The following is an 11,202-nucleotide window of genomic DNA, read 5'->3' on the forward strand; positions in this document are numbered from 1 at the left end:
TATTCGACACGATAAACGCAACAGCTTTACTTGCTTTCTAAGGTAGTAACAGCCTGTATGTCTCACTGCTGGACTAAGACCTCCTCGCCTTTTTTGGAAGAAGGATTGTAGCTAATTATAACCACACTGCTTCATTGCGGTTTGGTGAAATTCACATGTGGCAGAATATCAGTAAAATTAGACACCTGTAAGTTTCCTCACGATGTTTTACTTCACTGTCAAGCACGAGATGAATTATAAACATAAATTAAGCATATGAAAATGCAGTGGTGCTTGCCTGGTTTTGAACCCACGATCATTGGTTAAGATTCACGCGTTCTGGCCACTAGACAATTTAGTCTTTCTAAGGGATCGGGATACTACCTATTTCCTAATTTCAGAGTGAAAGTAAGATTTTTGTGTTACAAATACTTCTAATTACTTTTTATTACTCAGGATTTAAATTTAGGATTTTGCGATATGCATTCATATATTAAAGAAAATAACAATTAGAAAGCCCACTTCAATGTCAATGTTATGGGATTCAAATTCAAAATGGAATTTTAAAATCTATTAATAAAATGTGTAAAAACGATTCTAATAATTAATTTATGTAAATAGTTTATTATGCAAAAGATATTTTTGCCGAAACCCGGGATCGAACCAGGGACCTTTAGATCTTCAGTCTAACGCTCTCCCAACTGAGCTATTCCGGCTGTTGTTACACTCTATCAATATAATAATCCATTAAAGAAACCCTGTAAATGAACTACGATTTAATATAATAAAAAAAAAAATTCTGGCTTTTAAATATAACTATATCATCAAAAAGGAGAGCAGATAATAATGAGCCACTTGGTAAGGGACACCACCATATATTAACTATTCCTAAGCATACCATATACACTCTTAATGCACTACCATTAATAATAATTAAATATTAATATGTTCCTTATATCTATAATTATACTGGCTCACTCACCCTTCTAACCGAACTCATTATCGCTGTTTTGTGCTACCAATGAAAAGTATAATAAGTGAGTTTATATTCGCCGTAATTTCAAGTAATTTCATTGTCACAGTGACTTTGCAACCGTGCCACCTATACCGAAGCCTTATATTGTAGCTGATAAAATCGTATAGGGATACATAATGTCTAGTTTTCAGAAACAAAATAGACTTTATCCTTTTGATATATATTTATATATGTTGTAGTATACATGTAACAGTGATAAACGGGCTATTTTCGATATTTCTCATAATTATTCTAAGGGTCTGTAAAAAAATAACATATATAATTTGTTTATCTACTGCTTATCTGATTTAACAATTTCCAGCGCGACTTTCGTCACTTAAGCCGTTGTCAGGGGTGACGTGACACGGGGTCAATGTGTCAGATGTGGCGTCACAAGGGCTTGCCCCCAATTTCAGAGATCTAGCATCAATCCGTCAAGCCTCTTGCTATCTGTACAACTAATTCCAGAGGGCTCAATAGGAGAAACATCAATGGGAGGAGATTTATCATTAAGAAAACCTTGGCGGAATATTCTTTAGGCAAGAACTCTTTTTTCCAAAAATAATAACATATGACATTTTTCACTGATCCCAAATTAAGCTTGTACAGAGCTTGTGCTATGGAAACCAGACAACTGATATACTACATATACTATTTTTCTTTTGTAAATACATACTTATAAAGATAATTACACCCAGACTCAGGACAAACAGATATGTTCATGCACACAAATATCTGTCCTGGATGGGAATAGAACCCACAACCTTCGGTGTGAAAGGCAAGCATCCATCAACCACGCCAACCGGCTCGTCATAACTCTTTTTTCTTTTTATTCAGCGTGGAAATGCTTCCTGCATTATGGGCAGCTTTGCGTCGGGTGGGGATCGGGAGGGACTATTTTAAATTTGATTTAAAAAAGGTCATTAATGGAATTTACGTAGTTATCTTTTGTAATAATAATAATTGTATAATTATCTTTTGTAATAATAATTAGATGTGTTACTTAATTATTTTAAATTTCCAATTGTTTCGTAAATTAAATATTATTGTTCATAAGTGGTAATTATTATGCAAATAGTTTTATAAATAAAATAATATCATTTAGACCTTTTTTCCAAAAACAATAAATATTGATTATAATATATATTGATAAGTATATGAGTAAAAACGACAAAATGTTTTCTATTAAATTTTCTTTTTACGAGATCAAACGAAAACTGTGCGTTTAATTTTCACTGAAATCAGGTCACGAATGTTTCAAAAAGTTATTGATAAAAACTGTTTAATTTTTTTCGTATTTACGTATTTTTCTTCATAATATAAAGTAACGATTATGATATCGAATTGATGTCTCGATTGTATTATTCCATATTTCCTTTAATTCAATAAGATGATGACCGGAGAGATTTGAACCATTACTTAAACTTATTTAAGCTGTTTTTTATCATTGATGTGCCGCGCTGCGGTCCGTGGCTCACTCACTCTGAAACCTTAAAATAATAGTACTAAATATTTATAATATACAGCACAGTAACTAATATTTCTTATGATAACTAAGTATTAAATGTTAAAAATTTAACAATTAAATTTACATTAATCGTATAATCTTGTACGACACAACCTTATCATTATGAAATAATCTAATTAATTAAAATAAAATTATTGATGTGTACACATTTTAGCGTTCGTGTTACCGTGTACTGTACACGGTAGGGGCAACTGAGAGTTCGAGCATCAGATGACGTCAGCGTAAGATTTGTTATTGTAAGTGCGTTAGCGTGTGCGTGAGATCGCTTAATTTAAATATTAACCATCAATATGTGATATTACCCAACAATGATATAATCGTTATCGCATTCATTTTCAATTCGCAAAAAGAATTTATTATTGAAACGAGAATTTATATTTTACATGCACCAACGCGTTTGTTAAGGTTGGTAGCACAGCAAACATTCGCTTATTTACTTATATGATATATTAATACAGTTGAAAATGTGTACATTTTATTATTTACTTAATTGTTTACTGTATATTTATCATACGACTGTCTCGTTGGTCTAGTGACTTGATATAAGGCCGCAGACCCGGAGGTCCTGGGTCGGGCCAATAAAAAGTTATTGGGTTTTTCTATCAGAAAAATTTCCCTGGAAGTTGGAAGTGTGTACACTCCCGTGCCTCGGAAAGAACGTAAAGCCGTTGGTCCTGTGCCTGAACTCTTTCCGGTCGTGTCGGATTGCCGTCCCATCGGATTATGAGAGTTAAGAAAAAGAGAGTGCACCTGTGTTTGCGCATACACTTGTGCACTATAATGTCTCCTGCGTAGTTGGCTAATCTCTCTTGAGATTGGCCGCCGTGGCCGAAATCGGTCTGGAGGACATTATTATGTATCATACAGAAGTTAAAAGTAAGCTAAGCATTTTTTTAAATAGATATGTTTTTTTAGTATTTTTTTCGGGCAACCTCACTAAGAATTCTGAAAATTTGATTATCAACATGGTGGTGTATCAATTTAAATGTACATATATTATCATTATATATGTTAAATATACACATACAATAATAGATACAATCAATTCATATGAAATAGTGATATTTGAAACAAATACTTAATGCCGTCACAGATTAATGATACAATTAAAAAAATGTTTTGAACCCATTGATTAATTAACTATCGAAAATTAAACGAAATTATTTATTTAACGTCAAACTATAAGTTAAATGGCCCAGTGGTAAGAACGCGTGAATCTTAACCGATGATAATATTTGTGGGCAGTGGTGACGATTTATATAATAATTAATTAATCTCCTACGAAATCTTGTTCAATCGCTCGTACAAAAAATATGTCGTCGGTACATATTATACATAAATAAATTCTTAATACAATTCTGGAAGCGTGAATTTTTGGAGGATGTATTGTATACCTCCGAAAAGAAACTCGATCAAAACGAAAAATTACCTTATTAGTTATTACTAAGGGGATATTTTCCGAACATTTAATTAATTGGCCTTCATAATTTTATTTGGCTTATTTTTATATAACTCAATAAATACTTATAAATTACGATATTTTTGTGAAGTGAAAATTTGCTTCCGAGCGTTGCGCTGGTTAATCACTGACATGCTAATAAATAAATATAAAATATATAAGAAAATACAAATAATTAAAGTATGTGGAAATTAATGAGGATAACAACGATAAAATAGTAACAAGTAAGTCATGCAAAGCATATGTATATGTACTAGTATATAATATTATGTTATTACGTTATACTTTCTCACTAAAGCAGATTACGCCATTGTACATTTACTGGTACAAGCCCGGGTTTGAACCCGTTATCTCGGGAAGTTTTACGTCCTCTAACCACTGTGCCATTTTGGTACTTAATGCAAGATTCGATAATATTTGTTAAAAAACAACTGAACCTGTATTTAATAATAAAGATTAAAATTTATGTAAGTCCATACAGTATATACGATAAGAGTATTTTAACTATGATTTATTTTAATTAAGCTTTATTAATGTTTTGTACCGAGTTTACGACATACTGTGTATTTTATGAATGAAAAGCTTTATAATAAAAATGGATAAAATTATTACTTGCCGACAGATGCGGAAATTGGGAAAATATAATTAAGAGTTTTAAGTTTGTAAGTTGCCTACACATTGTCAGAGGAACACAAATGAAACTTGCATCTGCATATCCCCCTCATACGCGGTACAAAGCCGCGGGTAAAAATTAGTATAATAATAATCGATTATTAACGTAGTATCGTCTATTCGTTAGTCGACTTATCGTTAGTTCACTTCAGATATTTATAAATCTTCTATTTATATATACCTCCGAGTGTGCCATCAAATGGCAGAATGAAAATTATACGTACAAAATGTACGAGCATCCGAACGTTTAAACGTGAAATATACGCTTTTATTTTATGTAAATGATTGTTTTACTTGAAAGTACTGGTAAAAACTCTGAATCGTATACGCGTCGACGTGTACAAATAGCGCGATTTTTCCTCCTGTCCTCTCTGATTAAAACCGCATTGTGATCCTTTTGGCCTTTTAAATACGGGTTCAGTTGTTTTTATCAGATATTATCGAATCTGGCAATAAGTACCAAAATGGCACAGTGGTTAGAGGACGTAAAACTTACCGAGATATCGGGTTCAAACCCGGGTAAGTACCACTAAATGTACAATGGCATAATCTGCTTTTATGATTCGTAGCATTCTCGGCGGCAAAGGAACACATCGTGTAAAAACTGTTAAGTTAAGAATTTTGACTATACAACTTTTGTTCTATATGAATAAATATATTTAATCATTTGAACTACCGAGATTCCGAGATGGCCTAATGGTTAGAACGCGTGAATCTTAACCGATGATCATATGTTCGAACCCGGGCAAGCACCACTGAATTTTCATGTGCTTAATTTGTGTTTATAATTTATCTCGTGCTTGACGGTGAAGGAAAACATCGTGAGGAAACCTGCATGTGTCTGATTTCATTGAAATTCTGCCACATGTGTGTTCTACCAACCCGCATTGGAGCAGCGTGGTGGAATAAGCTATTAACCTTCTCCTCTAAAGGGAGAGGAGGCCTTAGCCCAGCAGTTCTCTTTTTGAAGAGAAGGTTTGGAGCTTATTCCGCCACGCTGCTCCAATGCGTGTTGGTGGAACTTCGAAGTGAACTTAAAACATTTTAAAATACTGTTGAATTATGCCTCGTAGTTAAATCTACCAAACGCAAAACACGTAAGCAAATATATCAACCGTTTTTTGCACATAGTAATCGAAGTTAAGTGACATAACTATTTGACTGTTATTCGAATCTGAATAGATAAAAACATGTTCACATATTTCTGTTGATAAACGACTTCAAAAGAACAATAACTTGTTTAACGATATGCCTTTGTTATACACACACACACATATATATATATATATATGTATATTATTGAAAAATCAATCATTGTTTTTTTTAAATAGCAGGCGAATGTCAAACAAGGGTTAGAATTGAAACATTAATACCTAAGTCTTCAATATTTCATTATATTAAGTAACATCGAGTTACGAGAGCGTGGGAAGAAACTATCTTTTGATCAATGTTTTGTTAAGAATGTTCTTAGTAAGAAAACAAAGTTATAAGTTTGTTATAACAAGCTCTGTTATTTATTTCTTTGTGTCCATTTATTTTAACACTACCATTGTTGTTCAAGCATATCTTGGCTAGAATTTGATTTTATGATTCATAATAAAAAACGCAGGTGTTCGAAATTGATGAATTTAAAATACCATGAATTGTTTTAGCAGTTGTAAGAGGCAAAATATTTCATATTTAAAGCTAAACTTTAAATTTATTTATGATACTAAATAATTCAATAAAATGCGTATTATTTTAAGACTACCTGAAAGGTTAGTCTTGAAATATTTAGAAATATCTTATATAATTATAGTATCGATTGTATTGTTAGTAATATAATATGAGTAATAGCTGTTTGTAGCTTTTTCTATTGTTCATTTTCCACATGAGATAACAAAACAATTTAAATGAAACGATATATTTTTATTCATTTTTTATTTTATAGAATAAGCAGGCGGACGAGCATATGGGCCACCTGATGCTTAGTGGTCATCAACGCCTATTGACATTGGCTTTGTAAGAAATATTTCTATCACTCACATCGCCAATGTGCCACCAACCTTGGGAACTAAGATGTTATGTCCCTTGTGCCAGTAATTACACTGACTCACTCGCCCTTCAAACCGGAACACGATACCAAGTATTGCTGTTTTGCGGTAGAATATCTGATGAGTGGGTGGTAGCTACCCAGACAAACTTGCATTAAGCCCTACCAACAGTAATAATTTGTATTTATAACCTTGTCATGCTCGGTGGTAAAAGAAAACTTCGTAAAGAAACCTATCGGATGAAAACCTGCTGCATGTGTATGCACCAACCAGCATTGTAGCAGCATGGTGGGATACCCTTTAAATTAGAGGCGCCTTTATACTAGCAGTGCTACGTTTAAACTTAACTTTTATATCAGTTCATATAAAACTCAAGTAAAAGGCTTTGAAATATTTTTAACATAAAATAATTAGGGTACAATAAAGTCATTTATCTAGAATGCTTGACATGTTTCAGGAAGACTACCGTTCTCATCATCATGAACCGGACGCTACTAAATCACCCTCGCTTACTCAGCAGTACACGAACAACGTTACCGGATTACTTATATAATAATATATAGATTAAATCATCCAAAAATATAACATAAACGATTAAAATCAACTAAACTGATTTCAAGTAAGTCATTTTCAATAAACAGTAAGAACCGAGAAGAACCGACAAAAGAAGCAGAGTAATTGTTTAGTACTGATTAATAATAGATTCTACATTAAAATGAATGAAAAATAAATTCTTTTTTATGATCTGTATTATTGTTTATCTAATTAAATAGAATAATTATATAAAATAAATTAATGATTGTTTTTATTTTCTACAGTAGGATAATAAACATGAGCGGAATCTTATTATAGACTTCAATACTTAAATAAATACTAATGACATTCGTATTATTATACAAAAGTCGATTCTAAGAATTCTCATCTGGGAGTCGACGTAAATATTTTTATATATTTTAAACAGTGACTTTTATAATTATAATGAATTTATTATAGGAACTATTTATATTAAGGTTTAAAATATGCAAATAAAAAATAAAAATGGAATGCTGGCAAGAATTCTAGTAGTACATACTTTGAATCGCAATTCCGATCATCTGGGCGAAAAATAAAACAGCCCCCACCAGTAGATGCTAATAAGGAACGAGAACTTTTATTTATGAAAATATGCTTACATTATTCTATAAATAAGACCCATTTTTTTAATTTTCATTTATAATTATTTACTTTTAATGAAAATTTACATCTTAGACGAAATATGTAAAAATTAAAAATATATACATTCTGTATCTTACTCAATGTCAACGAAAACAAACTCGGATGCCACATTTTCTTAAATTAGACTTGTATAATGAATTATGCAAAGACTCAACCAGGCGGCAGTATCTTTACGCTTCTACGTGAATTCACGTGACGGACCCTATCTCTTAATACTCATAATATAATGAACATAATATTATATTTAAATTAAAGAGAAATTCATTCGATAGCATTTGCGGTATACTCGACGGGGAAATCATGTCACGGCGAATCGTCGTCAAATGCTTAGTCCTAAATTAAATAGGACGCTTTTAGTGCTTGATAAATTAACCGGCTAACCGACGTTAAATATATATTTTTTATTTTTATTCAAGCTGTTTTTTTAACTAATTGCCCGTCGAGATTTCGCACAGGTAATTTTGGGCATACAGAACATTTTTTATAACAAATTCTAAACCAATAGAGGAAGTTTGCAAAATTAATTAAATATTATTCTCAATAAATAAATGTAACCTTTTCTTGACTAATTGCATACTTTTGCAGTCTTTTTAAACCAAATATCAAGATTTAGAACATTCGAGTTCATTAAGTTATTTATAAAAGAACGAGAGATACCTTACCTGTCGCCATTCTGTAGACATTTTGGAGATCTACGAATATCTTTTATAAAGTTTTTGTGTAACTGTTATAGTTTTGGCAGCGAGTGCGGAGTCGAAAGCTGAACTTCGAAAGTGACCCGACCAGTTTACTATATTAACAAATATAATAACATTTTTTATATCATCAATATTTAATGTACATGGACCATAATAATAATAACATTTCAATAATACACGCATCAAAATAATATCAACGTAAGTTGGTGTCGACATTTCACGGGTGAGAAATGAAGTGATTTCTAACAGAATGACATTAAACATTCGCCGGCGTACGCAAAACAACTCAGCATCATCAGTTTCTTCACAACCGAATTCAGGTCTTCTAATGGACAAACATGCAAAAATTCATTTATATATATATATATAAATGATAATTCATTTTACTTTAATTATGTTTACTGTATACAATTCAAACATACATCTTATTATAAATGTGATATTATTAAATGTAGAAATAATTACGTATCCTCGTTCGGTTCCGATTACGTGCAATTTAAAAGCAAATTACAGGGAAGAATGCGATTTATATTTAGCGAAGACAGGATGAATAAATTATATATATTTTACAAGTTAATTTATTCAAGAGGCGATAGAGCTCAGTCAAATAGATACGTGGATCTTAGCGGAAGATCCCAAGTTCATAAGAGGCAAGCATCACTCAACCATCATATGCTTAATTTGAATTTATAATTGATCTCATAAGTAGTAAAGAAAATCATCGTTAGGTAACCTACATAAGTCGGATGAATTTCTGTCATGTAATAACATAAAACCTTTATGGAGCAGATTTGTAGAATAACCTCAAAACCTTCATCTTAACTTGAAAGTAAACTTTTGCCCAAAAGTAGGAAATATAATGTGATATTGCTCACTTTACTAAGAGGCACACTGACTATACGAACTTGGTGTGTGTGTCGTATTAAAATGATGATGTCGTCTTGTCCGCAACACACGTTATAGTGCACAATTATAAGCGCCAACACGGGTGCACTTTATAATATTCCCTGACTCTCATAATTTAATTGTGGGACAAATCCGACACAAACAAAATATTTCATGTAAGCACGATAGTGTAACTCGCTTCAAAATTGAATGCTCCAAAATTGACCGCTACTTTTTGATAGAAAACCTAATATGTTTTTATCGGCTCTAATCGGGACTCGTACCCTGAAACTCGAGTCACTAACATTATACTGATCGTTAGCGATATTAAATCACACATGTGTGCACGGTTCATATATCTGTTTCATTTTGTAACAAACAATTCTTAAATCAATTATGGAATCTCACCGGAGCGCTCGATCTTCGTTTGTTTGAAGTCGAACCAATTAAAAAATTGCGTTTAATAAATAGGAATGTAATAAAGGTTCCATAAGAATTATTTGATTTTAGCACTACTACGGCTTTATATTTTGTACTTGCATTATTTCTACAAATAGTTTTTTCTTTTATATATAGAATTATTTTTATTCAAATGTAAGCCAATATTTGAATACATTTGTCAGTTACGATTGATTTATTCAATTCAGCTTTTAAATACTATAAAATTTTTACATTTTTTTTTAAAGCGAGAGTAGTCCATCTATTTCAATACAATGGATGGTGTTTACGACCTTATGCTGCTGATCGGAGTGATAATAGTATATAAAGGATTAGTTTTATAAAATTATTTGTATTATCTGGGCTTAAATATCTCTGTAATGTAATCTGTCTCTATAATGTTTGACTGCCTCGTTGGTCTAATGGCTCGATGTAAGGCCGCAGATCCGGAGATCCTGGGTTCAATTCCCAGGTCGGGCCAATAAAAAGTTTTGGGTTTTTCTGTCAGAAAATTCTCAGTAGCAGCCCGGAGTCTGGAAGTTGGAAGTGTGTACACTCCCGTGCCTCGGATAGCACGTAAAGCCGCTGGTCCTGCGCCTAATCCTTTTCCGGTCATATATAACCGAATAACGACTTAATAAATTGATTTTTAGGGAAATTAAAAACATAATTGAAAATTGATAACATTTTAAGCAAATGACACAAAATATTAAACGGAAAATATATAAAAATTAATAATAAAGATAGGAAACAAAAAAAAACACTTTGAACCGACATATCGTAATGTTTAATAACACGAGTAAATAACGGGCTTCAAACGGAGAATGGTGTTTTTTAATAGACAATTTTGAAACAAGCACTTTTTACTTTTAAAAATCATCGTTTGTATTAAATCAAGTAAAACAAACAGTAAAAGTCTGTGAATGTCCCACTGCTGGGCTAAGGCCCCTTTTTTGAGGAGAACGTTTGGAGCTAATACCACCACGTTCCTCCAATGCGGGTTGGTAGAATAACTTCACCGTCAAGCACGAGATAAATTAAGCACATGAAAATTCAGTGGTCACTTGAACCCACGATCATCGGTTAAGATTCACGTCTTCTAACCACTGGGCCATCTCCGCTTGTAGTAAATCAAGTGCTATACTATAAAATAGTTACCATAAAATAATTCCTTACAATCAACACAATGTACTTTGATCGGCGTGTTCTATATTTTGCTTTGTTATGTTTACTCTATTAGAAAATTTGGCTTGATTGTAGGGTTTTCAACAAGCCCTTCT

General features: G+C 32.2%; 1 non-coding gene across 1 annotated transcript; it reads right to left on the bottom strand.

Moving 5' to 3' along the window:
* Positions 1–622: 622 nt before the first annotated feature.
* On the bottom strand, positions 623–695 carry Trnaf-gaa (transfer RNA phenylalanine (anticodon GAA)). Its single transcript has one exon. It is a non-coding gene; the product is annotated as a tRNA-Phe (tRNA).
* Positions 696–11,202: the final 10,507 nt, after the last annotated feature.

This window comes from Nymphalis io, chromosome 9 (genome assembly GCF_905147045.1).
Source record: "Nymphalis io chromosome 9, ilAglIoxx1.1, whole genome shotgun sequence".
NCBI classification, from domain to species: Eukaryota; Metazoa; Arthropoda; class Insecta; order Lepidoptera; family Nymphalidae; genus Nymphalis; species Nymphalis io.